Below are 12,510 nucleotides of genomic sequence, written 5' to 3'. Positions count from 1 at the left end.
TTCCTACAAAATAACTCTAAATAGTAATAAAGAGTGGTAGTAGGGTCGAGTCCACAGGGATTGAATGTTATAATCAACTTCCGTGTTTAACTTGTGATCAAAATTTTTGTCGTGTCAAAAGTTGTGGTAAAAGTGGTGCCCACGACTCTAAACGGACCTACTAAAAAATAAACAAATAAATCAGGGGAATTTTAAAATGTTTAGAAACTAAATAATTGAAACAACATAAATAAATAGTTAAATAAATTATAAATTAAATTGAAATTAAATTTGAATTTTATAATCAAACATTTATAAGCCTTAGCCCTAGACTCGATGGATTCTGAATTTTTGAATCGATCCTTAAAAATTAATTTACTCCTCCAAACAATAAGCTAGTTATAGCAGTTAAGAACGTCCTAACCACCAATTCTTTCTCTCGTAATTGGTCCCGATACGACCTACAATCTAACCCTTATCGATTATCTAACCGAGATACATGTGTTCCCAATTTAAGATTCCGGCAGCCTTGCGTTCTGAAGAACCCAACTTGAATTAACGGCCTCAACTGCTTGGGTCGTTTAAACCCGACCACTTCTTCCTTGATTTGTTCTCGGAGATTCGAATACAGCACGGCCGACTCGTTTCTCCAACTATCAGCAAACACGACTCCAACCCAACATGCACTTTTTGAGAGAAGGAAGGACTTGAAAGGCAATTAAACGAATTTTGAAAGAACAAAGAAATGGAAATGGAAACAACGTAATGCTCACGCCCAAATTAGAAGAAAAAGAATAATTTCTCTTAAATTCCAAATGAAAATCAATTATGTAAAATTAAAATGTGTCTTTTCTAAGTACATTAAAGCCTTATTTATATACATAGAATTTACTAATTTTGGCTTTAACCATTCAACGTATAATTAAAATTAAATAAAAAAATATTTTTTTTCTATTTTTGGCTTTTACAAAGTCAGAAGAATCTGATGAGCCATTGGCTTCTTCTACATTTTTTATTCGGCCTCATTTTATTGATTGTGTTTCAATTTGGTCCTTTTCTGCTCGTTTTTTACTCTTAGCGTCTCAATTGTATCCCTGACAAGATTAAAATATAAAAGTACTAATTTAGCAGGGATCAATTCAGAAAAAAACCGAATTAAACACAAAATATTATGCAAATTAACATGTTATCTATAAGACATCTCCCTTGGGTCAGCTTATGTATCGGGATTAAATCGTAACCTCTGCAAATATTTACATCAAAGGTATTCTCTTCTTTGGGCATTCTCTATTGATTTGGATACTAATCAATGGATGCCCAAAGAGAATAATACGTTTAATATAAGCATATGAATATATGGTGATACGAGTGAGATGTCCCAAAATTTGTTCATTACACCGGAGCCGCTATCTAAATATTATCATGAAAGATTAAAATGAAAAATCGGCTTTTTTACTAAAATAAATTTAAAAAAAAATATTTATCAAAATAGGTTGCCTGCCCGATTATATACGAAAATGGGGTTTTTTTTTATTCTCGCCTATCTAACAGATGCGAATGATTATTTTATATTAATTTTTTTTTAAATAAAATATTATTTTTTTTATTTTCGGAACAGTAATTGCGCCTACCTGAGAGGCGCGACTAATCAAGCCTTTCTTTGAGGCGCAAATGGTGGGGCCCACATTTTTCATGAGTCATTAAAATGCATACTTTACTTGGATGAAGTATTTATTAGCAGATTCACTAATATGATTATATATATATACAAGCATGTATCATTATAAAAATAAAATTTAAATACTTATACCTAATAAAACATGTATCTCATTACAATAATAGTTATTTTCCAAATAACATATTATTTTATAATTTTATTTCTTATTTAATATTTTAATTTAATTTTAATAATGCATACTTTATCCGAATAAAGTATGTATTATATTCACTAATATGATTATATATATATATATATATTTACGCATGCATCACATTACAAAAACAAAATTTTAAATACTTATACCCAATAAAATATATATTAAAACAACTTTATAATATTACCAACTTTCATCGACTATATAATCCACAAGTTTGCCTTATATATTACCAAATGCTAATACATGCTTCATCCGGATAAAGTATGCATTTTAATAACACATGAAAGATGTGGACATTAATATTTAAGGCAAACTTGTGGATTATATAGTCGATGAAAGTTGATAACATTATAAAGTTATTTTTAATACTGGTTTTATTAGGTATAAGTATTTAAAATTTTGTTTTTGTAATGTGATACATGCGTAAATATATATATATATATATATATATATATATATATATATATATATAATCATATTAGTGAATTTGCTAATACATACTTCATCCGTAAAGTATGCATTATTAAAATTAAATTAAAATATTAAATAGGAAATAAAATTATAAAACAATATGTTATTTGGAAAATAACTATTATTGTAATGAGATACATGTTTTATTAGGTATAAATATTTAAATTTTGTTTTTGTAATGTGATACATGCGTGTATATATATATATAATCATATTAGTGAATCTAATACATACTTCATCCGTAAAGTATGCATTGTTAAAATTAAATTAAAATATTAAATAAGAAATAAAATTATAAAACAATATGTTATTTGGAAAATAACTATTATTGTAATGAGATACATGTTTTATTAGGTATAAGTATTTAAATTTTTTTGTAATGTGATACATGCATAAATATATATATATATATATATATATATATATATATATATAATCATATTAGTAATTGCTAATACATACTTCATCTAGATAAAGTATGTATTTTAATAACACATGAAAAATGTGGGCCCCATCATTTGTGCCTCGAGAAAAGTTTCGATTAGTCGCTACCAAAGAAAGGCTCGACATCGTTCAAAATAAAAAATATTTTATTTAAAAAAATTAATATAAAAGGAGCGAATGAAAAAAATACCCTATTTTCGTATATAATCGGGCTGACAACCTATTTTAATAAATAATTTTTTTTAAAATTTATTTTAGTAAAAAAGCCAGAAAAATCAAATATAGGAAACAAAGAGTAATCACTTACATCCATTTCAATCTTCTCCATATAAGGGCCATGACTCAAGATCACAATCTTTTGCCAATGGACCAAACCAAGAAAAGACCTTTAAGATTTTCGAAAATGATCCATCCATTACCGTTCACCTTGTGTTCTCTAGCAAGAAACTTTCCATACCAAGAACAAGAAAAGGCATAAAACTTCTATTAAACAATCAAATTCAACAATGAAAAGATAATTAATGAATATTTTATTAAGAAGTAATTATACCTGACAAAACCAAGAATTTACACCAAGTTTCTTTACATGGGAAAGATTTCCAAAACATGTTGTAAAGTCCTGCTCATATTGTCTATTTCTTCATTGAAGAACTGTCGCTTCAACAATGGAAGGCAAAGAACTGAGAGAGATCATCATTAAATCTCCACAGAATTTAAAAGTAAACAAATTGGCACATCAATTTCTACATTCAAAGCAAGCTCATCTATCCATCTAAGTGTTTAAGCCTCATGCTTTGCCACCAAGAAGTCTTAAACTTAAGTAACCTATGGCACCAATCAAGTGTCAAGCTTTCAAGAAGAGGACAGTTAGATAACAAGCCATTTAGAGTTTCATCATCGATCACACAATCAAAGAGCAAAGGGTTTTCAGTGAAGCAAACGGTAGAACACTTGGTGGATCTGGATTGAAAAAAAAAAAAAACCTTCAACGAAACATGTTCCAACCATCGAATATTATCATGGGAATACAACATGTTAGGCAAAAGGCAATGTTCTTCAGGCAGTAAATGAGCTATAACTGAAAGAATCTGAACCTGTTTTGAAATGGCAAACTCAATGCAGTGCTGAACATCAAGGTCATGGTCCCAAAAGGTTCCAACGGAGAACTCAAGGCTGAATTCAAGGCTTGGTGTTGGGTCAAAGTGTTTGTGTATGAAAATGGATTGGGATTCAGTGATCCCTTGATAAGGTGTGATTGGAAAGTCAATGACAGGGGTGAACTTCCATAGGATGAGTAGGCAAAAAAAGAGAGGATGTGATGGAGAATTACATCTGGTAATGCACTGATCCAATCTTGTTCTTCACACATACTCATCAATACACACACAATAAAAGCTTTGACTATGGAAGTTCACTGGAAGATCTCAGCTGCTACTACTACTATAATATTTTATACTTAAAAACGAGATCGGTGTTCCTTATCCAAAATAATAATGACACTGATAAAAAGGCTTTCGTGTAGCGTATTTTTTTTAAAGCTTTTTTAAATTAAAAAAAGTTTTTATAATTATTATTAAATTTAATTTTGAGAACAAAGTTGATTTATGTCCGGTTTTAATTTCCTAATATTAAATTATTGAACTCGTGTTAAATAAGTGTGAGCTTTAATCATTATTTTATACAAGTCAAAACAATAATATAAATATTTAGGTAAACTAACTAGTTAGTCATCTAATTTGTGGGGTGCTTTTATTTTGATCGTCCAAAATAAAATCTTTACAATTTTATCACCCAACTTTTAAAACTTTTTCATTTTAGTTGCTCAAACATTAAATCTCTAACAGCGGTTAATTTGTACACGTCACATTATGTTTACACTTTTATTTTGGTCACCCAATTTTTAGGTCACTTTCATTTTGTTCACCCAAAAAAATATTTTTTTAAGTATTAATAGGGGTAAAAAAATTAAGAATTAAAGTAAAAAAAAAAAAGAGGTAGCAACTAAAATAATGCATTCAAAATTTGTCAAATTTTACCCCCTTACTGACAGTTCTAAATTTCAAAACATCAAAATCAATTAAAAATTATTAAAAATTTTATCCCTTCATAGCGTCTATAGATTTGATACTATAATATTGAAATTAATTAATTTAATATTATTTTAAAATTTATTTTATGTTTCTAAATTAAAATAACTAAATAACTTATTTTTATAATTGTCTATGAAACACAAATTTCTTTTGATTATATGATCTTGAATCTTCTATGCTAAGCTATAAGTAAAGAAAATCCTTGCAATTAATTTAATTAATTAATTTCATCTTCCATGACAAATAAAAACTTATAGTTACAAATTGGAAGATTTGAGATTATATCATCACAAGATTTATGTTTCAGAGACAATTATTAAATTTGAATTATTTGAGTTAATTTTATTAAGGATAATTTGGAAACATAAAATAAAATTTTAAAATTTAGAAGGAGATTAGATAAATTAATTTCAATATTATAGTTACTGATTGGTTCGCATTATCAAGGGATAAAACACTTTCAACAATTTATTTAATTTATTTTGATATTTTGAAATTTCAATATTTAAAAAAAATAGAATTTTCAGCAATGGGATAAACAAGTGTAATTTGAAAAATTTTGTGTATTATTTTAGTTTCTACCGCTTTTTCACTTTAATCCTTAATTTTTTTTCTATCCCAATAAATTCTTAAGAAAGAAAAAAAGATACTTTCTAGGTGACCAAAATGAAAGCAACCTAAAAGTATGGTGACTAAAAATGAAAGTGTAAACATGATATAACGTGTACAGTTAACCGTCGTTAGAGATTTAACACCTGGGTGACAAAAATGAAAACTCTCTAAAAGTGAGGAGATGAAATTGTAAAGATTTCATTTTGGGTGATCAAAATGAAAGCTTTAAAAATTGAATGACCAACTAAATAGTTTACCCTAAATATTTAAAATAATCTACACAACAACATAAACATTAAATATAATGAATATTAGAAAATTTTAATAAAAATAAATTAATAAAATTTTGAACAACTTCTATATATTTTAAAAAGTAAAAATTCTATAATTTAAAGGATTAAAATATTTTAAATAATGTTTGTAAATTCATAAAAAGAGATGTTCATATAACTATTATAATCCCGATTTTTTATAAAAATAACTCAAAAATAATTAATTACTTAAATAAACTATTTTTTGATAAAATACAAAAATAACTTAAAATCTACAATAAAAGTTGGTGGAGCGAAAGTGTTTGACACCACCAACATGCCACGTCAGCAATCTACATTAAAAAATTATTTTTTTGGTGGAGCCATGTAAAATGGCACTACTTGTATAAATATTAAGAAAATATTATAATTTTTTAAAGTATGAAGGGTTTAAGCAATTTTACCTTTTTTTTTTAGCCAAATAAATTGGCCCCACCAGATTCCAAGACACTAGCCTGTTTTGCCTATTTTCCTATTGAAACAGCCTAAATTTTTTATTTTTTTTCATTCCTTACTTTTTTTTATTCTTTGTCCTTTTTCATTTTTTTTCTTTTAAGTTTTTTATTTGTCCTTTATTTATTAATTTTATTTGTTTATTATTGGTTTTATAAAATTTAAAATGTATATTTTAAATATTTTATAATATTATTTTTAAAATTTTAAATATACTTTTATAAAATTATTTTTTAAATTTAAATATATTATTTTTAATATTATAAAATATTTAAAATATATTATTTTTAAAGATATAACATTTCAAATTTATTACTTGTTTTATAATATTTTTAATGCATATTTTAAAATTTTAAATATATTTTTAATTTTAAATATAATTTTTAAATTATTTTTAAGAATTGTGATTTTTAAAATTATTTTTAAAAATATTCAAATGATTTTTAAAATTCTATTTAAAATTTAAAAAATAATATTTTATTTAAAAAGTGAAAATTGAATTGATTGAAAAAATAAAAAATGATTTATTTGTTAAAAAGATTAAAATATATATTAGAAAATTTATATATATTAAAATATATATTATAACTGTCACATCACATTAGTGATATTAACAATGTGACTAGTCATTACCCTAATTGTTAGTTTAAAAAATAAAAGAATAAGAACATCCTATTTAAGAAGGTGGGGTTTAGTCCCTTCAAATATTTTGTAGAAGGAAGGAAGAAAAGAGAAAAAAAAAGAGTAAGTTATTAATAGTTTTTATTTTGTATTTTTATATTTTATAGTTATTATAATATAATAGTTAATTATATTTAATTTATGTATTTTTTAAATTATGCAAATATTAAAATATCTTCTAGAGTAAATACGGATTACACTTCATTAAGGATCAATGAAACAAGAAAATTAATTATAAATTAAATAAAAAATCATTTTGATTCCATGAAACTAATCTCTATTTGGTTGCTATTATCCCTTTTAAATTCCTTTTTGCATGAAATTGATCTCTACGTCCTAGTTATAATTTTTTATGACATTTTCATAAATTTATATAATAATTTGTTTTAATATGACAACATTTCTACTTAACTTTGCATTGTTATTGTGCTTGGTTCCATTGGTGGAGTACAAAAAGATACATTTGTCAAGTGATTTTTTTTATAAAGGTTCTCGTATGTAAAATAAATTTTGAGTTTGAATATGTCCGGTTTATATTATATGTAAAACTCTATGTATTATTATAGATATTGATTCAATAAAAATAAGTCTTTTTATTTTTATATTTTCCCATACCACCTATGTTTTTTACGATATTATTGCTTTTTTTTATGTACTTTTGTAGTTATATGGTTGCCCTTTATTTTAATGCGTAATTATGATTAGGACATAATAATCACATTTGATCTCTAGGTGTTATTATTAATATTTTATTACTATTTAATTTAACTTAAATAAAAATACTTAGAATGACTACGTTGGTATAGTATAAATGTGATGTTTTTGTTTTCTCAACCTTTCAATTTTACTTTTCAATATATAATTTTATGTTAAAATTATATAGATAATTGATTTGTCATATTTTTATAAAAATTTTATCATACAAGATGGGTATCAGGTTTTGAGGTCATGGTTTTATTTTCCCAAGTATGATTTGAACGAGCAGATCATGCCATACTTACAGTTGGCGGGATTTGGGACGTTGCATTGATCCGGAGGTTTGACCTGAGGGTGAACTTATTATCCACCTTGGTTGAGTAATGGTGTACAAAGACCTACACCTTCATTATGTCGTACGGAGAGTAGACTATCACATTAGAATGCGTTGCTATACAACTTGGGTTACGAGTTGACGGTGCTATGGTCACGAGCCAAAGTAAAGTGTTGGAACCTTCAGTACTATGCCACAGATTGCTTGGATGATCCTCTAGTGATGGGAAATAGAATTTCACATGCTTGACATTGGCATAGTTGAAAGCAAATTTTAAGGAGTTATCAAGCACTGCCACTGAGCACGAGGTGATGTGTGCTGCTTGAGCCTATATTATGCAGCTGATTGGGGGTACTTATGCCGATCAACACGTCTAATAAGGTCTACTTAAAGTACTTGCCTCTATTGGAGGATCTCTCGTGTCGATAGTTATAGTTAAAGATCGGTAGTGTTGGCCATATTGTACCATAAGCTTTGCCGAACAACAAAACATGGGGTTAGAAACGTGGCTGGTTGTTTGGGTCTGCTACAGTCATTGGCTCTATACAGGATGTCGTTTCTAGCAGCTGTTAGCTATTAACCATATTTGTGGCCACTTATAAATAGGTAAAAACAAAATTATACTTAATATTTAACAACTCATAAGTGTGGATAATATTTTCCTAAGTTTAGTTGCTAGCGTGTTTATTTCAATTTCAGATGGGCCAAGTCTCCGAGATTGGTGCGAGCCAAACATTAATCATTTATTGCCAAATGATAGAGGCATCCGCTAGAGAGAAATTAATATATATTAATATGGTTTAAGTAATTTTGATTTAACTTATCCACTTGTAGTATGTGATGTGACTTGACTCATTATGTTATATTGTGCAGTTCTTGTGGATGTCGTATTCTACACTGAACATTGCAACCCTTATTCCTCAATGGGTTTACACTGAAGCCCATGTGTGGTGCATTAACACGCCGGTGCTCAACTTCTCAACCATTGAGTGGTACAATGCCGATCGTGTTATGCGACAATTTAAGTGTAGACAATTTGTGCTGGTCGAGGCACAACAATTTGTGCTGGTCGAGGCACAACAATTTGCTGATGTCCATGGTAAGACCATGAGGGGGAAACATACAACAGATTGGAGCGTGGAACATCAATGTTATGTAGCACTATGGAATGCCCGGTATGACAAGCGGCCTAAGATGCACTCTTACATGTTTGACTTCAATCTCTCGACTGAATACATATAGTGGTACATGACTCGATGGGTGCGTTTATTTATATGGTGGGCAACTTATGATAGTACCGGATTACGGCTATAAACTTGGAAGTCAACTTATGGCGGAGCTAGAGAATCAACGTATGGCGGAGCCTGAATCAGAGGAGCAACCTTTGAACACATCTAACCAATAGATTGACGCTTTTTGTGATGAGTCGTAGAGCAGTTCATATCACCCGGACATGGCCGGTTCGAGTTCATATCACCCAGAGCAGCCACTGATATCATTTGATATGTTTGGTAAGAACATGTACTCCACCCTGCCTCAGATTATGTTCGATCTAGCTGTCGGTCCTCCTGATGTGTACAGAACACCCCAACGTCCACCCCGTCAACGAAGGCCCATAAATCGCTATACTCCGAACGATGATACCACTCCCGATTCTTTCCAATTTTCAGTTATGTAAATTTCAAGTGTTATGTAATTTTGTTGTATTGGTTTATAATTCCACAACTTATGTATTAATCTTTTTTTGTATAATTTATAATATCTTTTAAAGTATTAAAAGTTGCAACTATTAATTTTAAATAAAAGCTTAACACTAAACAATACAAAATTTATTTCCAAAATACCACAAAATGCAAAAATCGGGTACAACATTTAATTTCTTTCAGATCGTGAAGATTGACCAGTATAGACGTTTCCATGAAGACACTTGCTCCAATCGTGGCCAACTGTTCTATATATAGTGCAACGCTTTTGATCGACATGTTTTCTTATATCCATGTCATTTTGAATCCTTATTGTTGTCTGTCGACCTTTAACTCTCCTACGTAGTGACCGATCTAACAATATCTTGAACACAGGCGGTTGCATTTCCCATGTCGATGCATCCCTTAATATGAGGAATTCGTTACCCCAAATACTCAACATACATTCAAGTGTGTACACATTGTCGATATATTATTCGACATTCAAACTGTAGGTAGCACACACTGCAACCACATACGCACACGAGTACCGTAGTGTTTGGAACATCCTGCACTCACATTGCCTGTTTCGGAGTTATGGTGAGATCCTTGACCGACGATCGATGTACTCTGTCACTCGAAAAGTTTCCAAGTTCCGAGAATATAATTATGTATTCATCGACTTGGCCTTTTAAACGTTCTCTGTCATGGCATCCCTGATTTTTTCGACGTGCACGTGTCCTGCTTCTAACTATTTTGCTTGTTTCAACCCCATTTTTTACATTAAGGTTGCTAACCTGTAAAACGTGGCTGTAAAAACTACTGAAATTGGCAAGTGACGCATATGTCTTAAGACGGAGTTAACGGCCTTAATGAGGTTGGTTGTTTATGACCATATTAGTACCCCTCGTTAAATTGTTTAAGAGAAGGTTTGGACCCCGCCATATCAATCTCTAACCTCGCCAACTTATGTCTGAATCGGTTTGCTTCCAGCTCGTATCTTATGTTTTTTTTTATAAAACACATTACCACCCCAATTAGGAAATGGACTCGAAATATTTACAAATACGAATTTAAATACGATATTTTTACGCATGTTCATAATTCGTTTGCACCAATCTTTATCCTTGTACTCATTGTGGAAATTGACAGCGATGTGACGAATACAGTAGACGGACCTCCACGGAACCTTGGATTGTTGAATCATAGCAACAAGGCCTTTCGATCTGTCAGAGATAATGCAAATGTTATCTTGCCTGAAAACATGCCTCCGTAAGTTCCGAATGAAATATGCCCACGATTCGGGGTTCTTTGACTCCACGATGACGAAAGTGATTAGTAGTACATTTTTGTTACCATCTTGTACAACAGCAATTAGAAGTATTTGCATGTATTTTCTATAAAGCCACGGTCCATCAGCTTGCATTAGTGGTTTGTAGTGGGGGAAGTCCCTAACACATGGATTTGAAAGTCCAGAATAGTCTACGGAAAACTCTTTTCCCTAGTTCCAATTGTCCATTTGGGCCTCTATAAGGCACGTGTACAAGTCTATGATAGTTCCTAGGACGTACTCCACCATCGCTGAAATCCAACCTTGAAGTTCATTGTATGACGCAACCCAATCGCCATACAATTGTTGTATGGCCATTTGTTTCGCCCACTATGCTTTCCTGTACGACACTCTGTATTGGAATCAGGCTTGCATTTGCTTAATCAATGTCGACACAGGAATGATTGGGCTATCTTTCACTAGTGGCATGATGCAATTGCAAATACTTTTGGCATCCAATTCTGGTGGTCTTGAGACATACGTGTGACAACGCATGTATGACGCCTTTCTAATTTTTGTATTTTCCACTGTTAAGTCCTCTGTATAAATGCAGTCCAAACCCGCCAACCACACCCATCGTTGGCTCTCCAACATTTCCCAACATATAATGTCGACGTAGACTTGGCAACCTTGTAATCAATCGACAACTTCATACTGTACTATTTGATGGCAAACACACAATCTGCCTTGTTTTCGAACTGTTGTCCAACGAACAATCCTCTAATTGCAAATTTATCTTCAATCTATTAGTAGGTACTATATCGACATACTTAGGGAACTTGAATACATGCGCTGCATCTAGATCTACATTCAACATATTGCCCCTAGGTTCATTTCGTAAAATAATGCCACGACTCGGGTTACTGAATGAATGGTTGTGAACATCTTCAACCTCTTCCGAACTTTCATTATCAATATCGTTTGGAACCTCATCAACATCGGGGTCACTAAAATCTTGAATGTCCTGGTCAGAATCTTCACCATTATTGGTCATTTCTCCGAAATCTGCCTCTGTGCTTATTATCACCAGATGTATTTGTAAACGGGGACCAGAGGTAGGGTTGTTTTATGAACTCCCACCATAATTTGGATTTTCAGGTATCTGTGATGCCCTTCCGCATTCTAACTGGTCTGTTCATCCAACATTAAGATCAAAGTCAAATTCGCGATGTTGACTTATTGGACTAACATTCTTAACAGGCTCTAAGTCTGCTAACTCAACAAATAATTCAACTAGTTAATAGTTCTCACTCCCAATCGACCATCATATTTCCATCATAGTGCCAAGTCACCATAATCTAACTGTTGCATCTCACAAAATTGGAACGAATCTGTAGAGATTGGAAACTTGTAAAATAATCTAGACATCGCCCTTCTACAACGAAAAACTATTTTTGCACTGATCTTCCTTTTCATTTCTACCAGCTTCATATTTTTTTGAATCGCAGTCCTACTCTTTGCTGACCTTGAAATACACAACCAACGTCACTTTCTACAATTTAACCATAAAAAAGAACATGCACCAAAAACACCTTATTATTCATCTTCAA

The 12,510-nt window shown here is 30.5% G+C and overlaps 1 long non-coding RNA gene across 1 annotated transcript; it reads right to left on the bottom strand.

Annotated features, from left to right (window-relative positions):
* Positions 1 to 777: 777 nt before the first annotated feature.
* LOC108478906 (uncharacterized) lies at positions 778 to 4,250 on the bottom strand. The gene is made up of 3 exons (XR_008281886.1): positions 3,322 to 4,250; positions 3,079 to 3,218; positions 778 to 1,073 (listed from the first exon to the last, which is right to left on the bottom strand). It is a non-coding gene; the product is annotated as an uncharacterized LOC108478906 (long non-coding RNA).
* Between the last annotated feature and the right edge of the window lie 8,260 nt (positions 4,251 to 12,510).

The sequence above is a fragment of the Gossypium arboreum genome, chromosome 4 (assembly GCF_025698485.1).
Source record: "Gossypium arboreum isolate Shixiya-1 chromosome 4, ASM2569848v2, whole genome shotgun sequence".
Classification (NCBI taxonomy): domain Eukaryota; kingdom Viridiplantae; phylum Streptophyta; class Magnoliopsida; order Malvales; family Malvaceae; genus Gossypium; species Gossypium arboreum.
This window is presented reverse-complemented; position numbering and strand designations above follow the sequence as displayed.